This window comes from Musca autumnalis, unplaced genomic scaffold, assembly GCF_047663935.1.
Source record: "Musca autumnalis isolate F117 unplaced genomic scaffold, ASM4766393v1 scaffold_5, whole genome shotgun sequence".
Classification (NCBI taxonomy): domain Eukaryota; kingdom Metazoa; phylum Arthropoda; class Insecta; order Diptera; family Muscidae; genus Musca; species Musca autumnalis.
In genome coordinates, this window is record NW_027412088.1 from 152,894,026 (window position 1) to 152,909,897 (window position 15,872).

The following is a 15,872-nucleotide window of genomic DNA, read 5'->3' on the forward strand; positions in this document are numbered from 1 at the left end:
TTTATTGCCAACTTTCAGTTCTTATTGTTATTTAAAAAAAAAACTCTAGGTATTTTCTAGGTATTTTTCTGCTAAACCACCAATATTCTTCTCCACAAAAATTAACACATTATCACAACAGATTATAAGTGAAAATCTTGTAAATTTAATATCTCCTTAATGTGCCTCAAAACTCTTGTATAATTAAAAATTTATATTGCTTCTTCTTGGAATTTGTTTTCTTGTTTCTTTTTTTCTTCATCTGTCTGGAAAGTCTTAAAAGAAAATGTTTCAACAACTTAATTTTGGTTAATAACAAAGTGAAGAGATTTTATGCTAAGCTTGGAATTGCTGGCATAAATTGGTTTTGGAAATTCTTGAAAATAAAAATTTAAAAATTTAATTACACTGTACATTACAAAAAATAATTACAAGATAATTCAGCTAGATTATAAAAGAAGGCCGAAAAAAGAAGACACATGTATCGGGGTTTTGAAAGTTTACGTCGGGAAGTAGCCTAAGTAGGCATGGCAAGTTCCGCCCGTTTCTACAGGTTTTGAAATATTCGACATCAGATTCCTTGGAATTCTTGCAATTTAGTATAAAGTGTCTTTGGCAATATTACTGGCAACAATGCGGGGTATCTTTTTATGAAAAAAATTACCCCGTCATGCGAGTCACTAAAAGGGTCTTTTTGTCCCTTTTTTTAAAAAACGTTTAAAAACTCCTTTGAAATGTGATCGTATCAGATCAAAATATTCTACAAAATTATTTATCATACAATTTTACTATAGGTCCCCGAATACGCGAAAACTCTAAATCGTACCTAAACTCCAGGAATCTGCCAAAAGTAAAATCACGTTTTAGGGTTATTGTTGTAATTTATCTGAGTTTATTAAGTTTTGTCCCACAAAACTTCATTTTAGATAAAAGACATCAAAGACAAAAATATTCTCCATCAAATTTCAATATAAGTCGCCGATTAAATGAAATATGTATTTACAGTATATACCAAGAAAATGTATACATCAATTTTGCCAACAAAACACCCAATATTTTTTGAATAAATTTGTTTAGAAACATTGCGGCGTTTTTTTTTGGGGGGGGGGGGATAGCGTTTGCAATTTTGTTTTTTCAAAATAGTCTGGCTTAATCCCATTGTTGTTGTTTTAATATTTTAAAACAACTAGTTTATTAGTAAAAAAGATTTGGAAAAGATTTGGCATTGTTCGACAAGGGGTGAGGCAGGGAATACTATAGTTTCGATTCTCGCCACAGAATCTCATCAGTTCCCTTGTTTTTTGTTTGTGGATATTCTCCACCGAAGTTATTTTTCAATAACTTCTTCAACAAAAAACTTGTTATACCCAAACATGAATCGTCAGCTCGAAGTATAAAGGTAAGCAAAGAAAAAAGTTCAATGAGAAGTTTTTCCTTGGCAACCTCACACAACTCCGACGAAAATGTGGCGAGAATCGAAACTATAGTATTTCCTGCCATACCCCTTGGCGAACAATGCCAAATCTTTTCCACTAATAAACTAGTTGTTTTACTAATCTCTGTCTTTATTTCCGAGTGTTCCGATAAATTTGGCAATAAGGACTATATCAGAAAAATGGAATTTTATTAGCGAACACACAAACATACCGAAAGATTTGTTCTTAGAAATATTTACTCTTTGTATAAAAGATTCAAGATATTTTTTATATGATGACAAAATGTACGAGACGAAAAAAGGACTACCAATGGGATCGCCTGCGTCACCGATCATTGCGGACATCGTAATGGAGGAATTATTGGACGCTGTAATAGATAAACTGACAGATAAGCCGAAATTAATAACGAAGTACGTAGACGATATTTTCTGCATAGTGAAAAAAACTGAAATTGACAACACACTAAACAAACTGAATTATTTTGACAAAAACATTCAATTTATAATTCGACAAGGAAACAAACTATCACTTGATTAGTATCAAAAACCCACAGCAACAGGACGTCTAATAAATTTCTATTCTAAGCATCCACGACGAGTCAAGATAAACACCGCTACAAACTTTATTAATCGGGTATTAAGTATAAGCGACGAGAGTTTCCATGCAGTAAATGAGCAAAAAATATATAACATTTTATACAAAAACGATTTTCCGCACAAAACCATAGAAGAATTAATAAAATATACAACGGAAAAACAAAAAGCACAAAAAGAAGACAAGAAAGAAAAAGTATACAAATCAATAACTTATATACCTGGCTTTTCGGAAAGGTTGAAGACCTCCAATATATACAATAAGGACGACTACCAGTTAGCCCTAAAAACGAGCAACAACGTTAACAGTCTTTTCAGTAAAACAAAATCTAAAGTTAAAAAGGAAGATAAGTGCAACATTGTTTACAAAATAAAATGCAATGGAGACGGAACCAACATATGCCAGAAGGTATACTTTATCAGAGCAGGGGTAGTTGACACCATTATAGTATTTAGGACCATGCCAAAATCATGGATGTTAGGACTCGTATGTCAGATATATTCACTGGACAATAGCCTTAGACTATCCCCGCATTTTCACATACAATATCAGGAACCTATGACTATGACTGACCTGATGACGTTATTTTAGTATATAGTACTAAAATATGCAATTTTACAAAGTCCGATCTGGGTTATCAATATTTTCCCTATATATATGCACCATAGATATTTCAAAAACAGTTTGGATCGAGCACACATAATCTTCTGAAAGAATTTATTTTGAAAAACTTCAATAAAATATATTTTGTAACCTCAGATAACGAAAATGTGAATAAAAACGGTAGAATATGGTACTAAATCATATATAAAATTCGAAAGCTTCTGGAGTTGTTAAATATTATAGCTACAAATTTTTTTTTTTTTTGTTCAGAGACTCATAATGAAATTTGATTTGGAACATTACTTCTTTTGACACAATCCCCAAAAAGTGAAGTATTTTAGGAGATTTTGACTCAGTATGGAATAAATTTTAATTAAGAGTCTATAAGTTTAACAAATAATTCTGTCAAAAACATTTAATTTTGTAACGTCATTTTCTTAACAAAATATTTTACTTGTTCTGGGACTTACAGTGAAATTTTGTGTAGAATATTCCCTCTTTTAACATCTTTCGTCTAAAACTAAATTTCATGTTACTTTCAAGCATAAACTAGAAAAAAGAACGAAACATATATATTCAAAATATGTTTGGGTGTTTTGTTGGTAAACTTGATGTATATAGTTGTATTGATATATATTGCAAATACATATTTCATTTATTTGGCGACTTATACGAGTATTGACATTTGATGGAGACTATTTTTGTCTTTGACGTCCTCTATCTAGAATGAAGTTTTGTGGGACAAAACTTAATAACTTCAGATAAAGTACAAAATTAACCCTAATACGTGATTTTACTTTTGCCAGATTCCTGGCGTTTAGGTACGATTTAGAGTTTTGGTGTATTCGGGGACCTATAGTAATGTTTTATGGCAAATTATTTTGTAGAATATTTTGATCTGATAAGATCACATTTTAAAGGAGTTTTTAAAAGTTTTTTAAAAAAGAGACCAAAAAGACCCGTTTAGTGACTCGCATGAGGGTTAATTTTTATTCATAAAAAGATACCCCGCATTGTTGTCAATAATATTGCCAAAGATACTTTATACCTAAAATGCAAGGATTCCAAGGAATCTGATGTCGAATATTTCAAAAGCTGTACAAATGGGCGGAACTTGCCACGCCTATTTAGGTTACTTCCCGACGTAAACTTTCAAAACGCCGATTCACGTGTCTTCTTTTTTTCGGTCTACTTGCATAATCTGTGTGGGGATTCCTGTAATTTTAAAAACAAGTTCAATTTTGTTGTACTGTGTAATAAAGAGAAGAGATTTTATGTTATATTTGGAATTGCTGGCTTAAATTTGTTTTGAAATTTTTTGGAAAAAAAAAATGTAACTTAACATGTGTTGGGAACCAAAAATTATATTAATAGTTATTAATAATAAGCTCATTTCGAAAATATACCAACAAATAAAAAAATATTAAACAAATTAAGTTACAGTGCTTTATTTAAAAACTAGAAAATAATTATTCGTTTAGCCTCAATAAATACATTCTTCTTCATGATGGAATCTCTAAAAAAAGCTTGCCGTTTAATATCGTCACATTTTTAATATAAATGCAAGCGTTTTATTTTAGAGATTCCATCATAAAGAAAAATACACTTATTGAGGCTAAGAGAAAAATAGTTGTCTTGTTTTTTAAATAAAACACTGTAACTTAATTTTTTAAATAATTTTTATTTATAAATTTTTAGTAAATATACTTTTGAGAGAACCACATAACCAAATAACAGCCAAATTTAGGCCGAAAAATGGCTGAAATCGAGTCTAGGCTGTACCAAAGCCTAGACTTATGTCCACAATTTTTGGTGGGGATGTTTCTGTACCATTGCGAACTCCAGATGCTAATTTTCAGCCAATTCGAGCTAAAAATCAGGATAAAATCCTCAAAATACCTGAAATCGGTTGGTACTTTATATAAGGACTATGGGAAAAAATGGACCCATATTGGTTTTGGTTTCATGTTCATGTATTGTCATCCAAAGCTGAAAAGTGTTCAAAGTTTTAGTTCCATTGGTCAACTGTAACTGTGCTAAAAATGAGTTACTAGATTTGAACTAAAACGGAAACAAAGCAAGTTAAATAAAACACTCACGGTGTGCCTTAACCAAATTTAAATGGAAGGTGCTTACACCTGGGAAGTTGTTGCCGATTCTGAAACTACAATGCTCATAGATGAGAAATATCAAGAAACAAAAAAAAAAATCGCCGGAGGGATTTTTAAATAAATCGCGATTTAAGTTCACATTTTTAGGGTTTCTTTAGATTTTCACGATTTTGCTTGGAAACTGCGAATCCTATGTAAATGGGCCTAAAGAAAATGTTGTAGCTGTGAAAATTCTCCATAAGACTGACCTTTATAATATTTTCTTAGGTTTTACCTTTTTGGGGAAAAAGAAGTTCAAATTGAGACAATGCACTGACTGTATCGCCTCCTTATAAAACAATGCCATTACTGCTATTTCCCAAATAAACTTATATATCTTGAAAATGGTACAACCTAGGAAAAAATAAATCATCCAATGTTGTAGAGAATTTTCACAGCTTCAACGTTTTCTTTAGTCACATTTTGATATGACTTGTCGTTTCCAAGCAAAATCTTGAAGACTTGAGATAAAAACCTAAAAAATTTAACTGAACCTCTATATCTCGAAAATGGTGAAACCTACGAAAAAACCTGAAGGTCAGTCTTGTAGAGAATTTTCACTGCTACAACATTTTCTTTAGGCTCATTTCGCTACGACTTGCGGTTTCCAAGCAAAATCGTGAAAACCTAAAAAAAACATTAAATTGTGAATTTTGATCGCGATTTATTTAAAAATCCCTCCGGCGATTTTTTTCTGCTTTTTTATTTTTCTTATCTATGAACATTGCTGTTTCAGAATCCGCGAAATCTTCCCATGTGTAAGCGGTTTTCATCAAAAGTTAGTTAAGGCGCACTGAGCATGATATTGTTTTATAAGGTGGCGATACAGTCAGTGCTTTGTCTCAATTTGAACTTCTATATCTCAAAAACGGTAAAGCCTACGAAAATATTCTAAAGGTCAATCTTGTTAGGTCCATTTACATAGGACTCGCGGTTTCCAACCAAAATCGTGAAAGCCTAAAGAACCCCTAAAAATGTGAACATAAATAGGGTTTTATTTGAAAATTCGTCCGGCGATTTTTTTGTTTCTTGATATTTCTCATCTATGAACATTGTAGTTTCAGAATCTGCAAAAACTTCCCAGGTGTAAGCACCTTCCATTTAAAATTAGTTAAGGCGCACCGTGCACTGCAATAAAAATAATAATTTTAACAATTTTATGTACAAGATCGCAAAAAAAACTAATCGCTACACCTCTTTGTTTTTTTTTTTTCGAATTTATTGATTTCTATCTTTTATCCTAATGACTCTAATTTTATGTTTTCTTTAAGAAGTAAATACGTCGAAAATAAATAGATAACAAAAATGGCCATTTAAGCTGTAAACACATCCAACGTTTGAATAAAGTTTTGTGTCATTCTGGTAGATGAATAAAAGACAAAGTGCTGCCAAGTTTCAATTTTTCTTTACTCTTCTACCAGAAATGACACAAAACTTTACTCAAACGTTGGATGTGTTTAGGGCTTTAAAGAAACCCAGCACAGTGGTTCACAAAAACGATTTTACTGGCCAAAAACCAAATTTTTTGTCGTCTCCTATTTTTTATCTCTACATGAGATTCGATAGTAAACATATTGAAACCAAGGAAATCAAAAAATTAGATCAAACTATTGTGGGGTGTGGAAGTGGCGTGGCGTCCTCCTAAAGGAAAAAACGTCATTTTTGCAAATTTCTACAAAAAGAAATAGCTATTTCTCGGAAACTATAAAAGGTATTGTGTTCATTGATTTTTATACCCTACACCACCATGTGGGGAGGGTATTATAAGTTGGTTTTGGCCAAAAAGTTTGTAACGCATATACCAAAATGAACGTTTAGACGAACGGAGTCGATCTGGCTATGTGTGTCCGTCCGTCTGTCCACCTAGACTTTGTAATCACGCTACAGGTCGCGATTTTGAACGAATCGTCAACAATTTTTTGGTATTGATGGTGGTCCCGGAAGGAAAGAAACTACTGATTTTGTTGATGAAAAAAACAAGTGAACAAAGGCCACAGTCGGAACGGGGCCGACTATGTGATACCCTACACCACTGCCCCTGTGCATAAGCTTTTCACTCGTTAACATTTCTTTTACGGATATACTAAAGTTTTCGCCTATCTGAATTTTGTAACAAATGACTTAAGGCGAACTGAATCAAAATAATTAATATTAAATTTTATAATTGACTACTGTCGACATATATTTTTAACATTGTTCCACAACATCCCATACGGGACAAGGGAGACTATGCTGGTCTTCCTGATTAGCACTTTACATGTCTTTAATACACCAAATAGAAGCAGAGGTATTTGTCATTAAACTAAAAACTTCAAAATATTAAAATTGTGAAAGCTTAGCGCTTTTTGCAATAACTCTGATATTTTACCATCAATGCCACATTTTGTATTAATTTAAAGCTCAGATGGTTTAGATTCATTATCAAGCACCCTTCTTGGCATATGTCCAACAGAAGCAGATATGTCTGTCATTGAAATAAAATTCCATAAATTGGAAAATGGGATATTCCAGCGTCTTATTCAACATCACAAGCATTTCACCAATTTTGGTAACGCGATTGGGACCATTTTAAAGCTTAGAATGTCTTCGTTGTTGAAACGTATTCAACCAAAGCTGAGATACTCGTCATACTCATTCAAATAAAAAAATTGGAAAGTTGGATGGGTGCCAACCTATTTTGCATCATAATAAAGGTGCTATTTTCGTCTTCCATTGACTGACTTTTCCTTTTGGAATACGACTACTAAATGCGGATACATTCGCATGTGAATAAAACCTTAATTTTTTGTCCCCATAAGTTTTTTGTCCATTCCGAGTCTTGAATGTTATCGGACCATCACCAAAATCAATATAGTTCTTTCTCTCTGAGAGCTCTATTAACCACCAAAATTTCATGACGATCTTATCAAAATTGCTACAAAAAATGGAAATGGGATGCATTACCGACATCTCCGATATCGCAGTTACTTGACCACCTACGCCAACCTACTTTGCATCATTTTAAAAATGGGATTTTCTACTTTCATAGTCAGACCACCTACAACAACCTACTTTACATCGTTGTAAATGTGATATTTTCTACTTTCCTTGCCAGGTTTTGCTTTTGATATGCCACTTATAGAAGCAGAGATATTCGCTTTGAAATAAGTTTTTTCCCATTCCGAACCCTGAATATTACCCGGCCATCACAAGAATCAGTAGTCGTCTTCCCCTCCTGGACCCCCATTAACCCTAAAAATTTCGTGACTATCCGACCTGTAGCGTGATTTCAAAAAAAAAAAAAAAATAAAAATAAAAAATGGGATGTATTACCTGCTACGCCAACCTTATTTGCATCATTGTAAATATGGGATTTTCTACTTTAAAATTCACGCTTTGCTTTTGGAAGGTCCCAAACCAACTTGGCAACTTCCACAGATTTTTTTAGTGTAGAATAGAATCGACTTGGTTTTACCTTCCACTACTACCAGACTCAAAGTCTACTAAATAATTAGAGCAATATTATTGCTTCCAATTATTTTAATTTTAATCGGGCAAAACGAATGCAATTCAGAAACTTTTCTATTTATTAGTTTTGTTAATTTTAATTCAAATCTAAATGTGCAAGTGTGCCATTGATACGGACCTTACATTGGCAAACTTAAGCAGAATAATCGGAGTGGAAGTTCCATTTATTTCAAAATTAGTTTTTTAATGACTCCTTTCATAATTTGTTAAATTAACTATCTTAACAAAAGCCTTCAACATTTTCTACAACACCAAGAAGAGAAGAAGAAAGAAAACATTCTAACACCGATTGATTTTTAAACTGTGTTAACCATTGTAGAGAAACCTAATATTGATTTAATAACTTCGATTCGATACATATCTGAAATAGATTGCCAGTGGAATAATCTCATTTAATTCCCTCGGTTCAATAAATTAACAAGTTAATGCAATCAGATATGGTCTGCTTCTGAATGATAACATGATCCCAATATTTGTTCATGCAAAAAATTGGTTTTCAATTTCATGGCTCGGGGGCAAATTCGCAACAGATTTTTTGGTTATGTCTTGTGTCGTTGCTGTTTTGTTTTTTCTTTTTCGGTAAAATAAGATGTTTTTCTACACTTGTAATTTGAAAAAGAAAAATGTTTCGAAATATCAAATTTCTAAAAATGTTTATTTTTGCGAAAGCACCAAAAAATAAACATATTTTAACTTGTTCTTTTTTTCCTCTTCTAGAATTTATACATGTCGTTGAAGCAATAAAATAAGCCTGTAAAGAAGCCTCCTGCCAAGTTAGTGAAAATTAGCTGTGCTTATAATCTTTGACAAATGACATAGTCCAATAAGATACAAGCAAGCGAGCAAGAGACACAGAGCGAGCGGGAGAGAATAAATGCAAATTTTCTGCAAATCGTTGGGTATCCTGAATTTTACCACAGCTACTCCTTCTTCTTCTTCTGTGTATTTTTCTTCAGACATGCAATGAGAGTTATTTATCTTGCCACACCATCGGTTAGACCGCTATTACGCCAAACAGTGGCAGTGGCGTCAGCACAATTTGTTTTACGAATTGATGTATGGCATAATTTCTGGGGATCTTAAAAGACCATAAATTTCCTATTTGTCGCTTGTCTCGTAGCACTGGCTTGCTTGCTGGTGGCACACGTTTAGCTCCCACAGTCTGCTGTTGTTGCTGCTGCTACTGTCTTGCTCATCCTGCCTGCCTGACTGCTTGTCTGTTGTAGAAATAACGGATATGGTTAAGCCTTAAATACACATGAGACTCTGTGTGTCACAATGACTACTTATTCCGGTTTTAGCTGTTCCTCGTGCTGCCTACCGGTATATTGTCGTTGTTGTCGTTGATGTTCTGTTACTTCTGCTTAACCCCAACATAAGTTTGGAATATGAATTCCTTGGATATGCTTGAACTATGGCCATAACAGCACATACAAAGACAACAACATGTAAAACAAAACAAAAAGTATGCAACGAATCTTCTTCGCCAGTGATAGGCATAAGTAGTAGCCTAAGTATTTGTCTGTATGCCTGGCTGGCTGTCTGTTTGTCTCTTGAGTTACTTTCATGTATGTTTAAAGGATTTACAGTCTCTTACACTAAACAAATACGGCACGCTTGGTTGGTCGTTTACTAAGCTAGAGAGTACCGCAGCACAGCAGTACTGGATACTAGATCAGAACCTAAAAATAGGAACCACTGAGAAACACATACATTCGTGTGTCTGTTTGTCTTGTAAGCAATTAAGCCCTTCGTCTTTATCATGCCATCCTATTGTAGGAATCTATCCTGTATATCCTGCACACCAACAACAAAAAAGAAGATATCACCACTTCAGCATATGACATTTAAAACAGAGACACTAGCTTAAGCTAATGCATCATTAACATTTTCCGCCGACTTTCCCCGCCGTCTTCTTTCTCATTTGAACATCTTTGTTTGCTGGAATTTGTTGTTGTTGTTGTTCTGTCATCGTCGTCGTCGTCCCCGTATTGTCGTAATTCAGCTTTCAGCTGTATTTGTCATTTAATGTTTTGTAATTAGTCATATGCACATTGCATGCTTTACTGCAACGGCGTTCTCCTTGACGTTACCATGTCCTTTGGCCTACCTTTTGGAGGAAAACAGTATTTCGAGTATAACAGCGAAAATTTAATAATAACAATTTTGTATATTTATTTGTTTGAGGCCTCTTCTCGCATCGTGTTGAAATGTGAAAAGTTGATTTGACTTCTCGGATTGCGTTGAAATTATATAAGCTGGCTAATTTTAGGATAGTGTTAAAATGTTAATAGCGGATAGTTCTTGTGAACATGATAGCAACAGTAGAATTGGTTTTATCAGAGAAGCCAAGACTTCCCGACATATAGACTTCGAAATGCGCAATATTAAGGGCAACTCCGTCATACATCCTCCGCACAAAATTACAGTTTATTTTCCGTTGTTAATACATGTAAAGCCCTATTCTGAATACGTGGGAGATGCGGAGTTTTTCCTTCTCCCACATTTTCGTATTCTGAATAAAATTTTGTGAGAATTTTTTCCCATATCCCCTCATTCAGTAAGGGCAACTCCGTCATACATCCTCCGCACAAAATTACAGTTTATTTTCCGTTTTTAATACATGTAAAGCCCTATTCTGAATGCGCATATCCCCTCATTCTGAATGAAGCTCGAATTGTAATTTTGTTCACATGCGAAAAAAGGATGTATTCTCAATATATAATTGTGGGAGAATTTGTTGTATTTTTGTGGGAAAAATCTCCTCTCCTTGATTAAAATGTTCTAGAATTTTAATATTGTTTTTTCAATTGTTGTTGTTTTATTATTTTAAAACAACTAATTTATTAGCGGAAAAAGGTTGGCATTGTTCGCCAAGGGGTAAGGCAGGGAAGACTAGTTTCGATCCACGCCACTGAATCTCATCAGTTCCCTTGTTTCATGTTTGTGGATATTCTCCACCGAAGTTATTTCTCAATAACTTCTTCAACAAGAAACTTTTTATACCCAAATATCAATCGTCAGCTTGAAGTATAAAGGTGAACAAATAAAAAACGTGTTTGCGGAACAAACCAAACCTTTTTCCACTGCTATGTGTCGTTGAATTTCGACGAATTCACATAACAAAATGTCGTTGGTAGCTTGTCGCAGCCAACCATACAAACGGTTCCAGTGTTTCTCAAATCGAATATTGGTGGCGTCGTTTTTTATTGGGATATCTAATACAATTTTTTTTTTTCAAAATAGTCTGGCTTAATCCCATTCTGGTTGTTTTATTATTTTAAAACAACTGATTTATTAGTGGAAAAAGTTTGTCATTGTTCGCCAAGGGGGAGGCAGGGAAGACTAGTTTCGATCCACGCCATTGGATCTCATCAGTTCCCTTGTTTCTTGTTTGTGGATATTCTCCACCGAAGTTATTTTTCAATAACTTCTTCAACAAGAAACTTTTTATACCCAAACATCAATCGTCAGCTCGAAGTATAAAGGTGAACAAAGAAAAAACTTCAATGAGAAGTTTTTCTTTGGCAACCTAACACAACTTCGACGAAAGTGTTTGCGAAACAAACCAAACCTTTTTCCACTGCTATGTGTCGTTGAATTTTGAATTTGGGTAAATTGTATGTATACTATCCACCCAATTCAAAAAGTAAGCATTATTATTATTGTATGCCTTTTTTTCTTGTAAAACAAGGTGAAAGCTCCCTAAAGTATGCTATAATAATTTTGTTCAACTAATTTCAAATTTCGAAATTCCTTCCCCATTTTTTGCTTCTCCCACTGTATTGAGGATAGGGCGATCAAGAGAATAGGAAAATTTGCTCTCATGGGAAACAGCTCACATGGAAATATTCAAAATAGGGCTGGTAGTCTTTGTGGTCTCTATTACTACGCTTCGCAATAATTTTATTCTCCATACTTCGATATTGGTTCATTTTTTTCTCTATTCTTACTTGGACAATGGTCCGAAAGTCCCAAAAAACCCTGTTACAGAGGATTTATTTTAATATATTACACACTGGTCTCACAAGCGCCTAGGAATTTACACTGGAAATTTGCAAGAAATCATTTACAGCCTGTTATTTATTTTTAAAATTGTTATTCATATTTTAAATTTTACTGGTTCTTGCTCGGAGAAATTTCTTTTGCAAAAATTTTAAAGACATCGATTTTCAGTGCCCTTTTTTATAAAGAAACGTGTAAGTTTTGCTACATAGTAAAGTGGCCAAATTTCCGAAGCACCTGGACAAAAATCGTTTTGAAAAACATTACTCTCTGTAATAGAGAGTAATAATAAAGTTAAGCCATTGGGGGAATACTCCAGACTTAAGCAATCAATGAGATTGAATCTTCAAACAATAAACAAAACAAACAAAAAACAGCGGATGGCACGCGCAGGGGAATTTTAAACAAAATTCCAAAAACAAACGTTCACAGGCAACTGTGGTGATGTTATTTTAACTCGATGAATTCTTTGTTTTGGTTTTTTGTGAAAGCCGAAAAGTGAGTGTCATTCTCATTAACATGAGAATACTCGATACTTAAAGAGTTCGGGTTTTCATTAAAAAATCATGATTTCAAAAACTAAAAAACCAATTGAAAATTCCCTTCGCCGGGATGAAATCATGATATTGGAAGAGATCAGTAAAATTTCGCAACACTGTCAGTTCGTTTTGAAAAAAATACTCTCTTGTTTTTAGGATCCCACTGCATGTAGTTATGAAAACATATACATTTTTTGTTTAGTAATAAGTGGGTATAAAAGCAAGTCAAAGTGAGTCTATTTGGAAAAATTGTTTCTCAATATTTAAGTTATTTTTTAAAATATTACAATATCCAAAATAAACAACGGTTTTTAAATATTTTTTTTCTTTTTGTAATTGTAATGAAAGGTATGTGAAATGATTTTAAAACGTTCAGTGTCGCCAAATTTTTTGTCCGTATTTGTTGATTTTTTTCAGGGTCAATTTTCACAATAAATTATGAAAATAGTTGTGAGTAAGGTCGAGTTGGGCTGTGTATCGTATGATAAAAAGGGAAGAATTCTTTTTACCAATTTCCATCGAAACATCCTGCACTTATTTGCACTTTTCGTTTTTATGTGATATTTTGTCTTGCAGATAATATAGTATAGGTCACTTCCTGGCGTTTGAATATAATTTAGAGTTCTGATGTAATCTATGACCTATAATAAAATTTTAGGGCGAACAAATTTCTATTATATTGTGATCTGATACGATCAGATTTTATAGGAGATTTTAAAGTCTTGTGGAAAAAGGGACCAAAAGAAAGAAAAATATTCCTCGCATTCTAAAGTGCAAGGATTCCAAGTAATCTTAACTGAAATATTTCCAAAACTGCAGTAATGGTAGAGTTGTGTCGTTTTTTATAGATTTTGTAGGAGATTTTAAAGTCTTGTGGAACAAGTAAAAAAGTATCAGTCAGCTTTGCTGACAGAGATATACCCTCAGCCTGTGTATATTGAAACAATTAGGGGGGTTTTAAAAATTGTGGATGTATGAACCGACAAAAATGTTGATTAGTATTAAAGATCAAAAGTTTTGCGGAGGAGATACTTAATGGATCAACATTGACCATAATGGAAGTGGATCTCCAGCCACTACATATGGTACCATAGGGGGTTTTTACACCCTTCGGGCTGTTAGCTCAAGAAGTATGGACTTGCCCCTGAAAAAAATTTTACCATCGTAATTGAGGTAACGAATGCAAGTTGCTTCAACAAAAATCAACGTGATTCGATTGCAGGTCTTAAAGTGAATTTTGTGTGGGAGGTACCAGATGGAGTGGTTAAATATAGTCCATATTTGAACCTGCTCTATATCTGGTAGATATATTAGGATGTGTAACGTATGGACCAATTCTGCCACTCCCTTCAAGAGTTACCGTACGAACAATTTTTCCGAAAATTTTTTAATTTTTGTGGGGGAGGTACCTGAAGGAGTGGACCGATATGGCTTATCTTCGAACTTAATTTATGTTTGGACAAAATATTACTAAGGCCAAATTTTGGATCGAATCGGCAGATCCGTTCGAGAATTATCTTGGGCTGACCTCTCACGGTGTCATAGGGTTATTTTGCAACTTTGGGGCTATTTTCTCAGGAAGTGTGTACTTGCCCCTGATGAAACTTGTACCGCCGTATAGGAGGCTTCTAAAACAAAAATCAAAGCGATTCGAGAGCAGGTCCTAAACTGAACTTATCCCAAATTTTGTGTGGGAGGTACCGGAAGGAGTGGACCGATTGAGTCCATATTGGAAACTCATATAAGCCTGGTAGACATTTCACGATTTGCAAAGTATGGACCATATCGGTTACTCCCTTCAACAGCTAACGTACGTACAAATTTTCCGAACATTTTCGAACTTTTGTGGGGGAGGTACCGGAAGGAGTGGACCGATATGACCCATCTTCGAACTTAAACTAAGTTTGGGCAAAATATTACGAAAGCCAAAATTTGAACCAAATCGGTTCATCCGTTCGAGAGTTATCGTGCGCTCCAGCAAGCAGGACAGACAGACAGACGGACGGACATTGCTCAATCGACTCCAAATTGTCTGAAACACATTTCGTCCAAACATACTTGGGGTCTAAAACCATTATTTCGATGAGGCACATTTTCATCGTATCAAAGTGTATATACCCTCCTTAGCCTAAAGGCTGAGGGTATAAAAAGGGACCAAAAGAAAGAAAAATATTCCTCGCATTCTAAAGTGCAAGGATTCCAAGTAATCTTAACTCAAATATTTCCAAAACTGCAGTAATGGTAGAGTTGTGTCGCTCATGAACGAACCGGTTCCAAGGAACGATTCCGTGAAAAGAACGAAGGGATCCGTATCTATCACATTCGTTTATGTCGTTCATTTAGATCCCTGATGGCCAAGACATTGCTGCTTACAAAATTAGCAGCAGAACCACCATAATTAGTTTTACACACAAAATCTACTTACACAAGCTGCGTTAGCGCAAGCATCACAAATTTGCACACACAAAACAATCAATGATTCAGTTAGCTCATATCGTTCAGTAAATCATATCGTTCATATCGTTCTTTTAGCTTCTTTCGTTCATATTCAAAACCACCACCACGTTCAGAAAACCACCACATTTTTTATGCACACAAACAAACTCACACACGCTGCGTTAGCGCAAGCATCACAAATTATCAAACACAACACAATCAATGGTTCAGTTAGCTGATATCGTTCAATAGGTCATATCGTTCAGTAGCTCATATCGTTCAGTAGATCATATCGTTCATCTCGTTATTTTTGCTTCTTTCGTTCATATTCAAAATCACCACCACCACGTTCAGAAAACCACCACAATTTTTTGCACACAAACAAACTCACACAAGCTGCGTTAACGCAAGCATCACAGACTGGCACACACAAAACAATCAATGTAGAAAAGAGGAACCATGAACGATTTTTAAAAGAGAATTATGAACTAAAATGTTTTATTGAATGAAAAAGATCGATCCGCTCAATGAACGAGATTGCCCAACACTAAGTAATGGTAGAAGCTTGCAACCCTATTTTAGTTTCTTGGTTTTTTTTGGAAAATTTGATACCAATTTTTCCT

At 34.2% G+C, this 15,872-nt stretch overlaps 2 protein-coding genes across 5 annotated transcripts in view; both read left to right on the forward strand.

Annotated features, from left to right (window-relative positions):
• The window catches only part of LOC141387296 (matrix metalloproteinase-2-like), an 872,424-nt gene that overhangs the window by 340,982 nt on the left and 515,570 nt on the right, over positions 1–15,872 (forward strand). The gene's annotated exons all lie outside the window — the stretch shown is intronic.
• The window catches only part of LOC141387295 (matrix metalloproteinase-2-like), a 615,190-nt gene that overhangs the window by 7,463 nt on the left and 591,855 nt on the right, over positions 1–15,872 (forward strand). The window lies entirely within an intron of this gene.